Consider the following 19,027-nt stretch of genomic DNA (forward strand, 5'->3'; position numbering starts at 1 on the left):
CCACCACAGCGGCAAGGATAATACTGGCACAAAATTGGAAATTAAAAGATTTACCAACAGTCGATGATTGGAGAAGGAAATTATTGGAGTATTCAGAATTGGCGAAATTAACCGGGAAAATAAGAGACCAAAGAGATCAAAGGTTTCAAGTGGAATGGGGTAAATTCTTAGATTATATGAAAGATTGTAAAATTGGTAAGCACTTACAGGTTTGATGGAATTCTTGCAACAGGACAAAAATGTAAAAATAGATAATGATTACAATAAGATAACAAAACATGTGAGAAATAAGGAAAAGCGAGGGAGTGAGGGAAAATTAGAAAACCAGAGAAGAGAAGGAAGGAAGTCAGAAAACTCGGCGGAGTTTATGTAATATTGCAAAACTGTATACGATGAATATGTTTGTATTTTGTTTGTTGATGAAAAATAAAATATATTTGCATAAAAAATAAAATAATAATCTGCGTTGATAAGCTATCACTAATAATAATAATAATAATAATAATAATAATAATAATAATTTTTTATTTATACCCTGCCCTTCCCCGCCAAACCGGGCTCAGGGCAGCTAACACCAATAAAATCACAACAAAAACATAAAACAATTCATTAAAATACAGATTAAAATACAATTTAAAATTAAATCTAAACTGCAGCCTCATTTTTAAGTAGCCCACCAATCACACCAAAATAACGAAACATCAGGGTTAAACTGAAACCAACCCAAAGGCTAGGTGGAACAGCTCCGTCTTGCAGGCCCTGCGGAAAGATGCCAAATCCCGCAGGGCCCTGGTCTCTTGTGCCAGATTGTTCCACCAAGTCGGGGCCAGTACTGAGAAGGCCCTGTTCCTAGTTGAAGCCAACCAAGCACCCTTGTGGCTCGGGACCTCCAACAAATTATTATTTGAGGACCTTAAGGTCCTACTCGGGACATACCAGGAGAGGCGGTTCCTTGGGTATGAGGGTCCTAAGCCACATAGGGCTTTAAAGGTCAAAACCAGCACCTTAAACCTGACCCTGTACTCCACGGCGAGCCAGTGCAGCAATGCCAACGTAATTTACCCGCGGAAAGCTACATTTGGGCACTGCACAGGAGTGGTTGGGGCACTGATGTGCTGCCATTCAGTGGGATGAAGTGGGAGCAAGGTGGGGCCACCCCATTGTGCCAGCCATTCCATATTTGCTTTGCCAGTGTGTCTGTTCAGTCCGCTACTTTGTCACCTTCCTGTCCCGCCCTTTCCCAGTAAGCGACAGCAACCCTGCTGGTGGGAGGGTGGCTGTACAGCAGCCCCCCATTGCCCTGGATGTTTCTGGTCCTGCAGTAAGCTTGACAAAGAGCGTTCAAAAATGTGTACAACATTTGGAGCAAATAGAAAAGGCAATGAACTCTGGCGCGGTTTCTTATTATGAGGAAATGAAAGCTAAGTCGCTGCTAGGACATTTTAAACCATGGTTTGATAACCGGCTGACCGAACTACACAGCTCGTTTAAAACCTATAGTGGAATCAGAAGTAAAATGGCAGGATATCGCTCACAACCCTTTCAATATTTGCAAATGAGACATACGCCTAATTGGTTAGTGACAAAACATGGCTCCATACAAGAGATAATAGGGTTTGAAAGCTTAATTTCTAAAAGGTAGACACAAAAGCCATTGAGCAAATTATATGCTATAATACAGGCACTTCCAGGAACGCATGCCAGAACAAGCGGGATATTGGGGATTGGAAATAGACCCAGAGAGGTATGGAAATGGCCGTGGCAACATGTTTCCCAATGAACTTCAAGCACAAATCTTTTCTGATGGCCTTTTTTCACCTCCAAGGGTTAACTGGGTATACACAGAAACAAAAAAAAAAATGTTTCGTTGTATGCACCCCGATCTCTGAGCAGTGAGAGACCATGGGGGGTTCGTGTCCTTACCTGGCGGTGTCTTTAGGATATATGGTTTTGTTTAAATGGATACGCATCCAGAGTACAGAATGGAAGGGTTCACACATTAACACTCTTTAACAAATTTGGCCTCCCCATCAGGTTCCCAGGGGATCCCCACAGAGGCAGATTGAGAGCAGCATGACCCACAGAGTCCTGAGCCTAGCAGGCACTGCAGGGCACCACAACTATGACAACTATGAATTGAACAAAACAGAAGAAGAGAGGTGGGGTAATTGAGCAAAATGGAAGATGAGAGGTGGGGTACGCACCAAATTTTGGCCTCACACAGAGCACTGCTGAGATTTGAAAGACCAAAGTCCTTACCCTGATCCCCAGGCCATAGATTTGGGTCCGCCACAGAGCAAGACAAGACTCTGTGACTCCAGCTTCCAGCATCAACCAAAAACTCTCTCACACACACACTGTCCCCTTGGGCCTATTGATCTCATCCTAGGATGTCATGGCATCCAACCAGGTGAGAAAGTGGGGGAAATGCCCACCCCCTTCTTGAAGATCGCCATCACTTAGTTGTTGCTGTGGCAATGCATGGCCCACCCCTTTAGTCATGCAAATAGGGTCCTTAAAAAGGTAAAGGACCCCTGACAGTTAAGTCCAGTCGCGAACGACTCTGGGGTTGCTGCGCTCATCTCGCTCTATAGGCCAAGGGAGCCGGCGTTTGTCCGCAGGCAGTTTTTCCGGGTCATGTTGCCAGCATGACTAAGCCGCTTCTGGCACGGAAATGCTGTTTACCTTCCCGCCGGAGCGGTGCCTGTTTATCTACTTGCACTTTGACGTGCTTTTGAACTGCTAGGTTGGCAGGAGCTGGGACCGAGCAACCTCCCCTTTGCAGGGATTCAAACCACCAACCTTCCGATTGGCAAGCCCTAGGCTCAGTGGTTTAGACCACAGAGCCACCCGCATCCCAATAGGGTCCTTAGCTGAGCAATTAATAAGGCCTTTAGTCAAATACGCAGGTGGACGCAGGTGGCGCTGTGGGTTAAACCACAGAGCCTGGGGCTTGCTGATCAGAAGGTCGGCGGTTCGAATCCCAGCAACGTGGTGAGCTCCCGTTGCTCGGTCCCAGCTCCTGCCAACCTAGCAGTTCGAAAGCATGTCGAAGTGCAAGTAGATAAATAGGTAGGCCTACTGCTCCAGCAGGAAGGTAAACGGCGTTTCCATGCGCTGCTCTGGTTTGCCAGAAGCGGCTTAGTCATGCTGGCCACATGACCTGGAAGCTCTACACCGGCTCCCTCGGCCAATAAAGCAAGATGAGCGCCGCAACCCCAGAGTTGTCCGTGACTGGACCTAATGGTCAGGGTTCCCTTTACCTTCACCTTAGTCAAATAAAGGAACTGGTTGGACTGGTTCGGTATTTGCTGCTATGAGATTCTATATCCCAAGAATACAGAATCACATACCTGGAAGGGCCCCACGGTTATCCTCCTGACTGGCCCCTCTGCACAGAAACCTATAATGGTTTTTATGAGATGACAAAGAGCATTTGGCAATATGGCCTATATATTGTGGTCCTGCCCCAACCCCAAGTCTTTTGGGACAGTTACAATCAACAAAACCGAAGGTATAACAATATATGTATGATCTGTCTGCCAGATAGCATTGCTGGAAGAGAGAGGAATTGTAATCCATTTATTAACAGCAGCACCTGTTCAAATGGAAAAAGTAAGAACCACCCTAGATTATTGGATTTTGAAGAGTTGGGAGTTAGTGAATATTGTAAGATTAACTAATATACTGTGGGTAAAGGAATATGGTTTTTTTTTTTTTAATGGAGTGTGTGATATATTGTGATAGTAGAATGCACTAGTGTGCTGTCAGTGTGTGTGCTTGAATTATAAAAAGAAATATGTTTTATATAACCTTCATTTTTATGGTATAATGCATTTATGTGGTGAAATATAAGTCACTTGGAAACTTTTTTAGGTAGCAAGTGATTAATAAGTAATAACAACAATATATTCAACCACATACACCATCGGGAACATTATAAATATGGTTTTCAGGAAGAATTTCATGGTAATTGTAGAGGGGAATGTAAAAAGACAAGTAAAAAGTTTATAGGGGTTTATAGGGAGGCATTGATTTTGATTTGAGGCCTGCACCTTAAAGAAACCCAACTCACCATCTCGGACCCCTAAAATTAATCTGCTGTATTCCTAAACCATCCAGGCATGCTTTTCTGCGTGTAATTGTGTAATTATAAAAAGTTTATAACCAATTAAAACTTTTAAAATATATGTTTAACAACAACCAATTTTTAAATACATTTTTAGGCATGGGTTTCATAAAATATACAGCCACCTTAAAGGTTGCCTCTCTGTCATACCCCACATGCAGACAAAAAGAAAAGTGCAGAAGAAAAAGAAAAGAAGAAGAAAGGAAGAAATATTGAGAAAGGATGGAAGAAACAAACAAAGGGAGAGATGGTGCAGCCATATAAAATATTCTGATATCATCAGGGCTTTTCCCCCCCAGCAGGAACTCATGGGAACTGAGTTCTGGTACCTCTCAGATGGGTGCCCTTGTCATTATAAGAGAACAAGGGTGGTGTTCATGGTGAGTTCTGACAGAATTATAAGCCTGGTAGATGAAGGGAACGCTGTGGATGTAGCCTATCTTGATTTCAGCAAGGCCTTTGACAAGGTGCCCCATGATATTCTTGTAAAGAAGCTGGTAAAATGTGGGCTAGACATTGCTACCATTCAGTAGATTCAGTAGACATTACTACCATTCAGTAGATTTGTAACTGGCTGACTGACCGAACCCAAAGGGTGCTCATGAATGGCTCCTCTTCATCCTGGAGAGAAGTGACTAGTGGGGTGCCAAAGGGTTCTGTCTTGGGCCCAGTCTTATTCAACACCTTCATCAATGACTTGGATGGTGGGCTTGAGGGCATCCTGATCAAGTTTGCAGATGACACCAAATTGGGAGGGGTGGCTAATACCCCTGAGGACAGGATCACACTTCAAAATGACCTTAACAAATTAGAGAACTGGGCCAAAGCAAACAAGATGAATTTTAACAGGGAGAAATGTAAAGTACTACACTTGGGCAAAATAAAAAATAAAAAATGAAAGGCACAAATACAGGATGGGTGACACCTGGCTTGAGAGCAGTACATGTGAAAAGGATCTAGGAGTCTTGGTAGACCATAAACTTGACATGAGTCAACAGTGTGATGCAGCAGCTAAAAAAGCCAATGCAATTCTGGGCTGCATCAATAGGAGTATAGCATCTAGATCAAGGGAAGTAATAGTACCACTGTATTCTGCTCTGGTCAGACCTCACCTGGAATACTGTGTCCAGTTCTGGACACCACAGTTCAAGAAGGATACTGACAAGCTGGAACGTGTCCAGAGGAGGGCAACCAAAATGGTCAAAGGCCTGGAAACGATGCCTTATGAGGAACTGCTTAGGGAGCTTGGGTATGTTTAGCCTGGAGAAGAGAAGGTTAAGGGGTGATATATGTTCAAATATATAAAAGGATGTCATATAGAGGAGGGAGAAAGGTTGTTTTCTGCTGCTCCAGAGAAGCGGACACGGAGCAATGGATTCAAACTACAAGAGAGAAGATTCCACCTAAACATTAGGAAGAACTTCCTGACAGTAAGAGCTGTTCGACAGTGGAATTTGCTGCCAAGGAGTGTGGTGGAGTCTCCTTCTTTGGAGGTCTTTAAGCGGAGGCTTGACAGCCATCTGTCAGGAATGCTTTGATGGTGTTTCCTGCTTGGCAGGGGGTTGGACTGGATGGCCCTTGTGGTCTCTTCCAACTCCATGATTCTATGATTCTATACCTCTTTTTCTAGAAAAATAGCACTGGATAAAACTGAGTGTAATTTGATGCCAATAGGGCACATGTATAAATTGTGCCAAACCAAATTTTCAATCTCTTTCCTTTGTAAATTATGTAATCTGAATGAAAGGTGAATGCTGGAAAATCTGCCTGTTGTGTAAGTGGCTTATTTTTTTTTCTTTCTTTTGCCAGGCAAAAGGAAGAGAAAGTCAGCTGTACGCATGTCACTGTGACCTCGCTCTCTGAGTAATGGAGGTCATAATCCCCGCCCTCTAGCCTGGGTTCTGGGATTTCATCCAGAGACTTCTTAAAACTTTTTTATGTGATGGCTAGAAACTTACTCATTTCTTTATCCTTTGATTAATTCGAAACTTCAGAAAACTTGCTCAGTTAACAATTTGATATATGAAAAGAGGAGGAAGCTGAGGTTTTGAGAATGCTTTTGATTTCTGTGTCGAGTTCTGTGCTTGTGCTCACAACAGACACATGGAGGATATACGGTCCTTTGATGTAGGTGCTGCTCTGCGGTTTTGCTGCATTGGTGCTAGATTAGACATAGCAATAGGTGAGACAAAATATTGCAGTTGCTTATCTTCTGTTGGGGAAAAAAGCATGCAAAGTTTTGAATTGTATTGGCGGGCTCTTCCTCAGGCCAGAGTTAAAATATTCCTGCATTCACTTTCGCGCGCTGACGTCTTCCACAACACTCATTTTAAAAAACAACAACAAATTTAAAATAAAGATCTGTGTGATTATATAATTTGCCTGAGGGGCACCCAAGCCATGTGAGTCGTTTGCAGCAAAGAAACAACAAAGGATATTGCAATACTAATGGTGTGAACCTTTGCGTTACTATGGCATGAGATTTTGTGGGTTCTGGTATCCTTCGTGAGATGCATCCCACTCAAAGTGCACATGTCCTTCAGAAAATGGTTCAGCGTGGATTTGGCTTCTCACAAGCGGTGGAAATGGCAACCCTAAAAAAAACAACACACAACCACCCCCAATCCATGTTTGTATTTTGCATGGTGGCTAAGGAGCCAAACTGGTTTCGAAACCTTTTGAAATACCCATTTTCATATGGCTCCCAGTTGTTTGCATGGGATGAGAGTTTGGACAGACTTCCATTGTGTCAGACCAATGTAACAGCTGCTTTGTATTATTTTGTTGGTGGATGTTACAGGCCTCCTGGACACTGTTTCGAATGCCAAGGCACAGCTGGGATGTGCTGGGATAAGAGGGCTGCTCCTAAGCATGTTCAGAGTGCCTTCTCTTGGGAACTGTCCCAGTCCCACCCCCACACATCTGGGAGCAGGAGGGGTGACTTCTCAGGACAGCTTTTTGATTTATTATTTAAAAGAGTATGGTTAAAGACAAACAAATGTTGCAGTTTCTTTTAATTTCAAAGGAAAAAAAACTATATAACAGGAGCATTGCAGACATTCCATATATACTGAGTCATTTTTGTAACGCAGCAATTCTGTATCCACTTACACGGGAGCAAGCCGCATTGAACTCAGTAGGACTTACTTCTGAGTAGAGGTGTATAGGATGACATTGTTTATAAAAAAAACTAACTAACTAAGATTGCGGTGTTACACACACAAAACTCATGTGTTATTTTGGAAGAAACGACCAACTTGGTTTTCAACTTGCAGTTGTTGCGGGCAATTATTCTGTATCCTCGTTCTGTCTCCAGCATGGATGGGCGGCTGAGATTAATGTTAAGGCAGAACATAACTAAACTGTATTAATTGATTTTGTTTTTTTGTGCCCTCGGGGGGATTATTGCGGGGTAACAAACCGCAAACGGGGTGTGGCGGATGAAGGGGAGAGGAATGAATTAGCGCATCCTGGGAGAATGCGGGCGGGGGGGCTGTGTTCAGAGGCCACCTTCCTCTTCTTCGCAGTTTGATCCAATGCACGCTTGTACAGAATGACCAACTCCCACAAAGGGGGGGGGGAGAGTGCAGTGGCACGCAGCTCGGTCCTGTGCGCTCTTACTCGAGAGCAAGAGACCCCAGCGGTGCTGGTGACGATGACTCTCCGGGCAAGGGTGCGTAGCATTTCAATCCCATCCTATGAATGCTTACTTGGAAGCAAGCGCCCTTCCCCAAGTTCAGTAAGGCTCTGCAAAGTGTGTCCCAGTAGGGTTTACTCTTGAGCAAAGTGTGTTGGAGACGGCAGTCTGGGTAGACTCGCTTGCTCCTAGCATCGTCATCGTGCTATAATTTTTTTAACTCCTCAGTCTTGCTGGAGGGAAAAAAAGAAAAGGAGCACTCCGTGCTTAATTTTTTGACACAAGGCGGTTAATAAATTTGCAAAGTGCCTCTTCTTTCTCTCTCCCTCCCCACCCTCTCCTTTTCCTCCTCCAGGCTCTGTTTTTTTCTGCGCCCGCCTCCCTCCTCAGCTGATTTCTTTTTTTCCCTCCCCCTCTCCTTTCCCACAGTAGCTTCTAATCCAGACTGTATGGTATGTGGGCTGGTCACAAATCCCCATGTGGTCCGACATCATTGACATGGCGGAATCCCCCACCAAACCCTACTGGTAGTTATTCCAGCTCGCTCGCCTGCCCGCCCAGCCAGCCAGCCCGGGGATTTACCGGACTTGCCCGCCCGCCTGCCCGCCTCCCTCTTCCGAAGAACGAGCAGGGCCATTCTCTCCAAGACAGCACCCCCGAGCCCCCGTTTCCAACACAAGGTAAGCGAAAAGGCTGCTCTTATTAGGCGTCTTTCTCTCCTCCCAACCCCCCCCCCCCATATCAAACCCCCAGGCTAGAAAATGCCAAGCGAGAGGCGGATTTCGCTCCCCTCCCGCCCCGGTTTGCAAATGCAAAGAAAAGATTCGCTCCGGGGCATGTATTCCGATTGCAATTAAAAAAAAAAAAAGACGCCGAGTTTAATATAACTCGGAAATACTGGAGCTTCTCCCCGCCCCCCCAACACCTCTCTCTGCCTTTAACTACTCCGAGTGGTTTTTGCTACTGCCCCCCCCCCCCCACGCCTCTTCCCAATTCGGATTCCTTTTGTTTCCGAAGTGGAAACTCCCCGAGTGTGAACGGTGTGTATATTTAAAAGGATGCGTCTAGCCTGAGTTTGCCTTGGGGGTCCTTGGGGATCGGGAAGTCGGTGGGGAGTAAAGTGGGGCGGCAAGGGTCCCTGGAGAGAAGGGGCAATGAGGGAGGGATCGCCGGAAAGTTTTGGGTTTTCTCTCTCTCTCTTCCGATTTCCAGTTTGCTCCTTGCCTGGCGCCTTTAGGATCTCTCCGATCCGTGCGCCCCTCTCTCCCCCGCCGCCTCATTGCCCAATTACCCCTCGTTTAAGTTACACCACTATTTTTTCCAGTACTTTCGGGTCCTTGCCTACGCAAACTCTCTGGAAGGAGCAATGAGGGACTCACGGCTTGCTCAGTTCTTTTTTTTTAAGGGGAATGGAGATAAATGTTTGCTTGGGGGAGGCGGGGAGCAGAAGAGAATTTGAGGTAGACTCTTTGGGAAAAGAATGCGTTTCTCTCCGGGTGCTCTTGGTTGGGCACCGATTTCCTCGCCGTTGCAAATTCAGAGTGGCAGGAGAAGTCCGTTCCTTCTCTCGCTCCCCCCCCCGCCCATTTCCTGGAATTTGGCTTGGGAACGAGGCCTTGGATGCAAAGGGTTAGTGGCGGAGACGCGGGCGCCTGATATATATATATTTTGGGTCTGGTTGCGTGGAATGGAGGAGGGAAGAAAACGGTTTGCTGCTGGTGCCGGAGCCCATCTGTAAGGGAGCCAGCCTGAGTGCTAGAGCTGCAATACGATTTCGTGTGTGTGTATTTTTTTTTTTATACTGGGAAGGCGAGAGAGGGAGACAGACACACCATCATAACCTAGCAATCCAGACAGGCTCCTCGCGGCTGCCTTTTCTGCCCGGCTGCCCGCCCTTTTGCTTGGTCGCACTTCCTATCGTGTGCTTTAAACAGGGGCTTCCATCTCCGGCCTCCCGGCTTACCCTCAATCCACATCAAACTTAAAGGATCGCATTATTTAATTTTTTTTAAAAGCAACAAAGCAACGCAGGTTTCAATGCAAAAAAAAGCAACCACACACCCAACCCCGTTGGGAAGCGTAAAAATGGGATTTTCCTTGTCTCTCTCCATATGGGCTCTTACACGTTTGTGTGTAAATGCAAACTGTCCCCCTCCCTGCCAATGACCTGGGGGGTTGTGTTGCGCGTGAGTAAAGCGGGGAGTGCCAGACGGGGGAATGGAATCCGGCCCACGCGAAGGCGAAGGTTTGGCCCGGGGTTCCTCCGCTGCGCGCCAGCGTCGCGCACTGCCTAGCAGCCCCCTTGTGGATGATGCCTTGGAGGGAGGAGGGATTGATGCCCTTCGGTGGAGGCAAACGAGCCAGCGCTGCTGCTGCTTCTTCCTATCGTTGCAACGCAGCCGGAGGCTACCCGACACCCCCCCCCCCCAATGTTATTAATTTTTGCACGTTGGGAAGGCGAGCCGAAGCCTTTCCAAAATGTCTGGATCCAGGGGGCACGTTGGAGAAGAGAGACCGAGACACACGCAGACGTCTCTCCTCCAGCCCGTCCTCCCACAAGGCCCCTCCCTTCCTCGCTGACGCCACTGGCAAACGGAGGGAGGGGGGCGGAGAAAGGAGGGGGGAAATTAAAAAAAATAATCTGGAAACTTTTGATTTCCCGTGCCAGACGCTCTCTTCTCCTACCGCCACCCTCCCAGTTCGAACAAAATGGCACATTACCAGGAAATGGAACGCTGGAAGGAGGAGGGAATAGGAGGAGAAGAAAAACTTTGCGAAGCAAAACTCTTGCTTCTCCCTCCCACCCCATCCTTTAAAACATTTCACTTAATTAGATCTTATTTTATTTATTTTTGCCCCTCTGATGATGTGTTCTGCCATTCCGTGAAAGAGAAATTCACTCGGACCAAGGCTAGGGAGTTGGGGGGGGGGAACTATTTCTCTGAAGGTAGAATCATTTAATTGCACCCCTTCTCTCTCATTTTTCTTTTCTTTTCTGCCAGCAGTTATCTTCTGGCGTTTGTTCCGTTGAGATCTTGTCTGTGGGATGGAAGGGGAAGGCTGTATAGCAAAGGAGGGGGCGGAGGAGGAGGAGGAAGAGAAGACTCAAGTGTCAAGAATGTGCTTCTCAAAAAGAAAAAAAAAACTTGTGGAGGAAGGGGGCCCCCTTGTTTGAAACCTGGGTAAAATGGTGTTTGGAACTGATTACTCTGGCCGCAGAAGTGTGTGGCTGGTTTATATTGAGTCAGAGCATTGAGCTTTGCAGTCTTTGGCATTTTCAGACCTAAGACCCACCTATAAACCAAACATGCATTTGGGGACCCATTTCTTTCGTTTTTTTACAGTATATTTTTGTATAGGAGTGCTGGTACTGTCGTGACTCACCTGGGATCAGGCTGTCAGTTGGAAGGCCAGCTCACTGCTACATCTTTCTGGGGTTGCAGGTTGGAGACTTGGGGGTGGGGTGGGGGGCGGCGTTGAACCCAAAGCTTTCTGGATGCAAAGTATGCACTGTGCCAATCCTATAAAGGTTCCCCAACCATCTTTGTATCGCGTCTGCTCAGCACTGATCTCTCATGTAGAAGCGGTAATTCTAGGTGCAGCTTGGAATGTTTGGAATTTTTACCACTGATTTCCTTCCTACCGGAGAGGCCTCTTTGCAGTTCCTCACTGGTTAGCCTCAGTGTCGATCTGCGCACTAGGGGATTCGCTTGAAGATCTGTTGCCCTGTAGGTGTAGAGTTGGGCCTGGAAGTGAATTCAAATCCTGACTTCGCTGAGTGATGATGGGGATAAGATCATCTTTCCCAAGCGGAACAGCGATATATGCCCAGCAAGATAAAACAAGGAGGAATGGGGAAATCGCTGCTACAAGGACCATGTTTCTTCGGACAGAGCATCTTTTTCAAACCTCCCACTCATTTCAGAGGGGTATGGGAAGTGCAGTTGCAACAAGAAGCAGCAGAATGGAGGGAATCTGGTGTAATTGCACTAGGATGAAGTATAGCCAGTTAGGCAAAGGCAAAGTTTTTTCTCAGATGATGCTGGTTACCACCCGTTTAAAACACATTTATATCACTTTAGAAGTCATGGCTTCCTCCAGATAATCCTGGGAGCTGTAGTTTGCCCCTTGCAGAGGTATAAGTCCCGGCACCCTTAGCCAACTACAGTTCCCATGATTCTTTGAGGGAACCTATGAGTGATAAAATGACACTGCTTTAAATTTGTAGCTGTGACCAGTTAGTGGGATGTTTGTGGCCTGACTTTTTGTTTTGGTCTTCATTGTGTTGCTGGGCGAGGGGGCAGCAGCATTACTGAGTGTTCTTCCATATGAAAAACAAATAAATCCTGTTTAACAGATGTATGAAGGCCTGAGGCCTGTGAAACACGGATTCTCTACCAAGTTCTCCCTTTCGACCCCGTTTCCCCTTAGGTGGGGCCAGCAAACTTTTTCAGCAGACCATGTGGTGGGCTGGACTATATTTTGAAAAGAAGAAGAAGAAGAATGCATTCCTATGCCCCACAAATAAACCAGAGATGCTTTTTAAATAAAAGGACACATTCTACTCATGTACAGTAAAAACACGCTAATTCCCGGTCCGTCCGCGGGCCAGATTTAGAAGGTGATTGGGCCGGATCTGGGCCTTAGCTTGCCTACCCATGCTCTTAGGCAGGCATAGGCAAACACGGCCCTCCAGATGTTTTGGGACTACAACTCCCACCATCCCAAAACATCTGGAGGGCCAAGTTTGCCTATGCCTGCTCTTAGGCCTTGACAGAAAACTGGCATGTGGTGAAGTGTTCTAGCCTAATATTCAGCGCTAATGTCTGTTTTCTTCTTTGTAGGAAGAATTTGGGGTAGGAAATGGACATTCATTTTCTTTGGCAGGAAGAGGACTTCTGTGGTTTATTATTATTATTCCCCCCCATAAAGTGGATTTGGGGTGGGGGTGGGAACTTGCAGATTAGTCAGTTCTTGTGTGGATCCCAGGAAACATAGTTGTGGGAGGCAGACAGGATGTGTTTTGATTAAAATAATAATGATAATAACAATAATAATAATAATAATAAGTGGTATGTTGTCATCGTTAGAATATTCTCCCATAATACTTGTGGGTGGCCGCTTCGCGGGGTCATTCATGTAATGGTGCTGTTGCTTAATTTATTTTGCACGGGGCAGAAAAACTGTCTAATTCATTCCACTAAAGCCTTGCAAGCTAAAGGAACTTTTCCAATTATTCATTAGCAAGTTCATTTTTTAACTTGCCATAGGGGCATACCATCCCTTGTCGTGCGCATAGCTTCTGAGATAACAGTGCCAAGTGAAATGGGGTTTGTGGGTCTCATCCTCTTCCTTGCTTTTCTCTCTCTTGGGGGCGGTTCAATGTAAACAAGTAGCCAAAAGGATACAGGACAGAGACAAGGCCAAAGAGGTTAGCAAGGCTTAACAAGGTATTTATATCGTATGAAGTAGTAATCAAAGGCTAGGAAAAATATCCAGGCACCTAAAAATGTGGTGCCTAGGGTAGAAATTACATCTCCCCCCCCCACCTTGGTCATCATTCCTTGATTGAATGCATTCCATTTCAATTTCCCTTCATGTTTTGGTGCAAAGGGAGGATTACTTTGCCATTTATTGAACATACGAAGCTTTAAAGAAAGACCACGGGCGCATCTATCTCAGCGTTGCCTACTGGGATTTCAGCCAAGGGACTTTCCCACAACTACCTGAAGATTGAAGCCGCGATCTTCTGCATGCACAGCCGACGTCCAGCCTCTGAGCTACTGCCAATAAGAACTGTTCTGCTGCACTCAGCAAATTTCAAAACCCCTCTCAGTACTCTGGTTTGTGGGAAAGCCATGTTAATTTCAGAAGATAACAGCCAGCCTTTCCTCATTGTCGTACGGACAATGCACAGATTAGAAATTGATGGCTAAAGATAATGGACCCCTGGTTTGATTTGCTTTTAATTTTTACACCACAGCTCCCCTAGCAATTAAAAACAGGCTTTCCCAGTCTTGGGCTATAAAGTGCATGATTATAAAAGGGAATTGGACGTCTGCTTCAAAAAAAAAGAGCCTGTCTCGTGCACCTGCAGCTTGTGTGGCTTTTGAGTTCCTGAGACAATTAGATATTTGGCACAATAGCTTTCCATTATTTTAATCAGAGGTTGGCAACCTAAGGCCCATGGGCCACAAGCGGCCCACGGGGGTCGTTTAACCGGCCCACGAGCTGCCCCCGAACCGAGCCTCCCGCTTGGCATTTCCCCGCGCACTGTGCTAAACCGGTGCAGCACTGGTGGGAACTTGCTTCCGCGGTGCTGGAAATCTCATCTGCGCAGATGTAGACGCTGGAAATCGCGCGCAGGCACGATCTAGCCCACAGAGGGATCTCCGCTGGAGTGAACTGGCCCAGGTGAGGTAAACCTTGCCGACACATGCTTTAAATACATTGGCTCAGCTTGCATGGCTCAGCTCAAGTAGGCAGGCTCCTGGAGAGGAGATTGTGGCTGTTTTGCATCTCCTTTGGTGCTACTGCTACGCTCTACACCATGGTTTGGCATACTGTAGTGTGTCATCCAAGTTTGTCGTTTGTCTCAGTCCAGACGAACCATGAGCTGTAAACCGAGGTTTGCTCTTAACACATCAGTGACTAGACCTGCAGGAGGCAACTTCCTATGTTTTTAAAAGCAGAAGAGGAATCCACGCAACACAGAATTCAACTTGAATTTGGATCGCTTTAGCACAGTATCTGCTTACTTATCATTGTTAGGTTTTTCTGGCTAAATAATTATGGAGATAGTGGAATCGTGGAAGTCTTTCCTCTCCCAAGAGATCAAGACGGTTTCTGACAGTATTTTCTGGGCAGTGTTGTTGATGTTCCTTCTTGCCTGCGCCATCGTCTTCTTGGTCACAGTCCTCTCCTGGCAGAAAGCTACAGAGAACAATCCAGAAGTTCTGTGCATAATCACTCCAATAACTGGTGTGGTTGGATAGCTTGCCCTTCGAACATAGCTCATGTCTGGTCTCTCATGGAAACTGAATCACTTGCCATTTTTAAAATGGGTGAGCTCATCCACCGATCTGAGGTCATTGCTGGGATAGTGATGAGACATTTCTTTTATAAAGTTTTCCAAGCCCATACCTGAAATGTTTATAGGCTGAACTGCATGCATAACTGTCCTGCTTTATGGAGGCCAGATGAGGGGTGGCGTTCGGTGAAATTCGGAGTATTGTATTTACCCGAACGTAATGCGCCATCGAATCTAACGCGCACCTCGGTTTTCAAAACCAAAAAAGAGAGGAAATAATTTGGTGGTGAATGTAAATGCGCCATCTAACCACACCCTAATTTTCGTGACATAATTTGGACAAAAAAGTGTGCATGACATTTGAGTAAATACGGTAGTTTTGTGGGCGCGCCCAAGAGACACAGTTGATCTTTTTTGAGGCTTGTACTCTTACTTGGTATTTTAGAACTGGGGTTTCCTCTTGGCACATGTTACAGGTGGGCAAAGGAGTCTTGTAGCAGGGCTGCCATCTAGCTGGGATTGGTCAATTTCTTCTAATGTGCATTTTTAGCATCTACTTAATGAAGCCATTATTTTAGTGTGCCGGCGCATGATCTCTGGAACTCCTTGCCTGTTGTCCTTAAGTAGGCACCCTCGCTGTACTGTTTTAGAGGCCTGCTGAATACTTCTTTGTTTCAGCAAGCCTGTGCAGACACGCAATTCAGGCTTTACCTTTGTTTTCCATGCATATTTGAGTCTCAATTGTTTTTGTATTTTGTTTTGGTATTTCAGTCATGTTTTGCATATAGTTGGACTTGTACACCGCTTGTTGATATTTTTTTAGCAAGCATTTTATAAATGTCCCGAGTAAGTATGTAAGCAAATAAACGAATAGCATCACATGGCGCAGAGTTTGCGGAAGCTATATGCAAAGAGGCATCCATAATGAATAACTCGCCTACTCTTTGCAGACATTATCCTTCATAAATCCAGTGGCCCTTTTCAGAGGTTGCCATAAGTGGATGGCAAGCCTCCTCCTTCTCTATTCTGCTGATTCATAAATGTGGAAAAAAACAGCACCTCCCTCCTGCAAAGTCAGTTGCCATAGCGAACCTTTTACGTCTCGTAGTTGTTTTGTAAGCTAGCACAGTTTGCCAGAGATAAGTTATTCATTTAAAGAAGGGTCTGTGCTCCCCCCCCCCCAAAATGATTTGTTTCCTCTGTTGTGCATGGATTCTGGCATTGTAGCCCATTTGTGCCATTAACTGGTCAGGATGCTCAAGATATATTCCTTAAAAAAAAGTTGCTGGGCCTGGTTGATCCAGAGGTACAAGACAGAATGTTCAGGTAGTATTCTGCCCAATAAATATTTCTTTCTTTTTTTTTTTTATAAGATTTTATTATTTTCTATTAAGACAAATAAAAACATATCATAAACAACAACATTAACAATACAAAAATACAATGCATAAACACAACACAAAAACACAATCAAACAATTACAGTAAAAAAGACATATACAAACCTTTAAACTAACACTTATCCTCTTATTTTCTTGTTACTTTCTTCTCTGTTTTGGGGGACTTCCCCCATTCCCTCCACTGTCTTCAAAAACATATATACCTTCTAGGTAGCTTTGTATCTTGTTCTATTCACATTTGCTCAATTTTTAATGTGCTTTACTTTACTTAATCATATCTTAACTTAAACACCAAATCTTAACATATTTTCTAACAATTGAATCTTTCACACAAAAGTATCTTACTGACAATTTTATCTAACATATACCTGCTAAAGCCGCTAATCTATTTAATTCTGCTCAAATATTCAATTTTACTGATTTAACCAAATAGTCTTTGAATTTTTTCCACTCCTGCGACGCCTTCCCCTCCCTCTGGTCTCGGACTCTGACGGTCAGTTCTGCGAGTTCCATGTATTCCATCATCTTCATCTGCCATTCCTCCACCGTTGGTATCTCTTCACCTTTCCATGTTCTTGCCAATAAAATTCTAGCTGCTGTTGTGGCATACATAAAAAAAACTCTATCCTGACTGGGTATCTCTTCGTTGGTTATGCTCAGGAGAAATGCCTCTGGTTTCTTACAAAAGGTAACTTTCATTACCTTCTTAAGCTCATTGTAAATCTTGTCCCAGAAGGCACTTACCGCTGGGCACAACCACCACATATGAAAAAAGGTACCTTTCGCATGTTTACATTTCCAACATACATCTGACATTTTGGTATTCATCTTAGCAATCTTAACTGGTGTCAAATACCATCTATAAACCATTTTCATTATATTTTCTCTTAAAGCATGACAAGCAGTAAATTTAATACCTTTTTGCCACAATCTCTCCCAGTCATCCATCATAATATTATGTCCAACATCTTTTGCCCAATCTATCATTGAAGATTTAACCAGTTCATCTTTTGTATGCCACTCTAGCAAAAGATTATACATTTTGGAAAGGTTTTTAAAGTTCGATTCTATCAGTTCTGTTTCCAGTTTTGATTTTTCTACTTGAAAACCAACTTTTTTGTCCATTTTAAATGTTTCATAAACCTGATAATAGTGCAGCCAGTCGGGGACCTGACTTTTCACTTGATCGTAGCTTTTTAGCTTAAAAGAGTCCCCTTCTTGCTGCAATATGTCCATGTACCTTAACCAGTTTGCAGACATGTTCGGTCTCTTATAGGCCTTGGCCTCCACTGGAGAGATCCATCTAGGGGTCTTTCTCTCTAACAAGTCTTTATATCTAATCCAGACCTGATACAAGGATTTTCTGACTATATGCGTCTTAAAAGTTCTGTGGATCTTAGCCTTGTCATACCACAGGTATGCATGCCAACCGAACATATTGTCATATCCTTCCAAGTCCAATACATCAACATTCTCTAGTTTGAACCAATCCTTTAACCAGCAAAAGGCCGCTGCTTCAAAGTAAAGTCTTAAATCCGGCAGGGCAAAGCCTCCTCTCTCTTTAGAGTCTGTTAAGATCTTAAACTTTATTCTTGGCTTTTTGCCCTGCCATATAAACCTTGATAAGTCCTTTTGCCATTTCTTAAAGCAATCCAGTTTGTCCAAAATTGGTATGGCTTGGAATAAAAACAGCATCCTTGGTAGGACATTCATTTTTATCACGGCAATTCTTCCCATTAAAGACAATTTTAGTCTAGTCCATATCTCCATGTCTTTCTTTATTTCCGTCCACAGTCTTTCGTAGTTGTCCTTGTACAGGTTCAGATTCTTGGTTGTGAGATTGATACCTAGATATTTTACTGATTTGACAAAATTGAGGCCAGTGCCTTCCTGTAATCTTTGGGTTTGTTCTGCACTCATATTTTTTCCTAAAACTTTGGTTTTCTGCTTATTTAATTTGAAACCAGCAACAAGTCCAAATTGTTCGATTATTTCCAAAGCTCTGGGGACACTGCTTTCCGGTTCCTGCAGGGATAACATCAAATCGTCTGCGAAGGCGCGTAGTTTGTATTCCTTCTCTCCCACACGGATTCCTTTTATCTGTTTGTCCTTTCGTATCATATTTAGGAGGACTTCCAGGACCGTAATAAAAAGTAAAGGGGAGATAGGGCACCCTTGTCTAGTTCCCTTTTCAACTTCAAACTCCTCCGATATCACACTGTTTACTATTACTTTAGCTTTTTGTTCTGTATAGATGGCCTTAATGCCATTCAAGAATTTTTCGCCAACTCCCATCCTTTCCAAATTCTTTTTCATAAATGTCCAAGAAACTTTATCAAATGCTTTCTCTGCATCAACAAACAATAGTGCCGCATCTGTATTTATGTTTCTCTCCAGTTTTTCTAAAATGTCCACAATAATTCTCGTATTATTACTAATTTGTCTTCCTGGCAAGAAACCTGCTTGGTCTCTATGTATATAATCTTTCAACACTCTAAATATTTCAATAAATATTTCATTGAGAAATTTTGCCCACTTCCATCTCCCAGTTGATAAGGGAAGCCGCAGCTATGACATGCGAGTTAAGCAATAACGTTCTGTGTCTATTTGCAAAAAACAGGAAAGGGTGAGAAGGACAATTCAGTTGTCAGTCACTGCCGGCATGGCCAGCACAGATCAAGGATGGTGAGAGATCCTAAGAGCCGCAACTTTCTCATCCCTGGTGGAGATGCTCGACAGGCTTCGCCGGAGAACTATGTGCACAGAGAACATGCACGCCTTCTGCAACATGCAGAGATGTCTCTGCAGATGAATTGATGCTGAAAGGAGAAA

At 44.5% G+C, this 19,027-nt stretch overlaps 1 protein-coding gene across 1 annotated transcript in view; it reads left to right on the top strand.

Annotated features, from left to right (window-relative positions):
* The first annotated feature begins 8,197 nt into the window (after nucleotides 1-8,197).
* FNDC3B (fibronectin type III domain containing 3B) overlaps nucleotides 8,198-19,027 on the top strand; it is a 255,448-nt gene continuing 244,618 nt past the window's right edge. Inside the window, exon 1 of the mRNA XM_033150663.1 lies at nucleotides 8,198-8,446. The gene's annotated coding sequence lies outside the window, so the exon portion shown is untranslated. The remainder of the gene's footprint in view (nucleotides 8,447-19,027) is intronic.

Source organism: Lacerta agilis, chromosome 5 (assembly GCF_009819535.1).
Source record: "Lacerta agilis isolate rLacAgi1 chromosome 5, rLacAgi1.pri, whole genome shotgun sequence".
In the NCBI taxonomy this organism is placed as follows: domain Eukaryota; kingdom Metazoa; phylum Chordata; class Lepidosauria; order Squamata; family Lacertidae; genus Lacerta; species Lacerta agilis.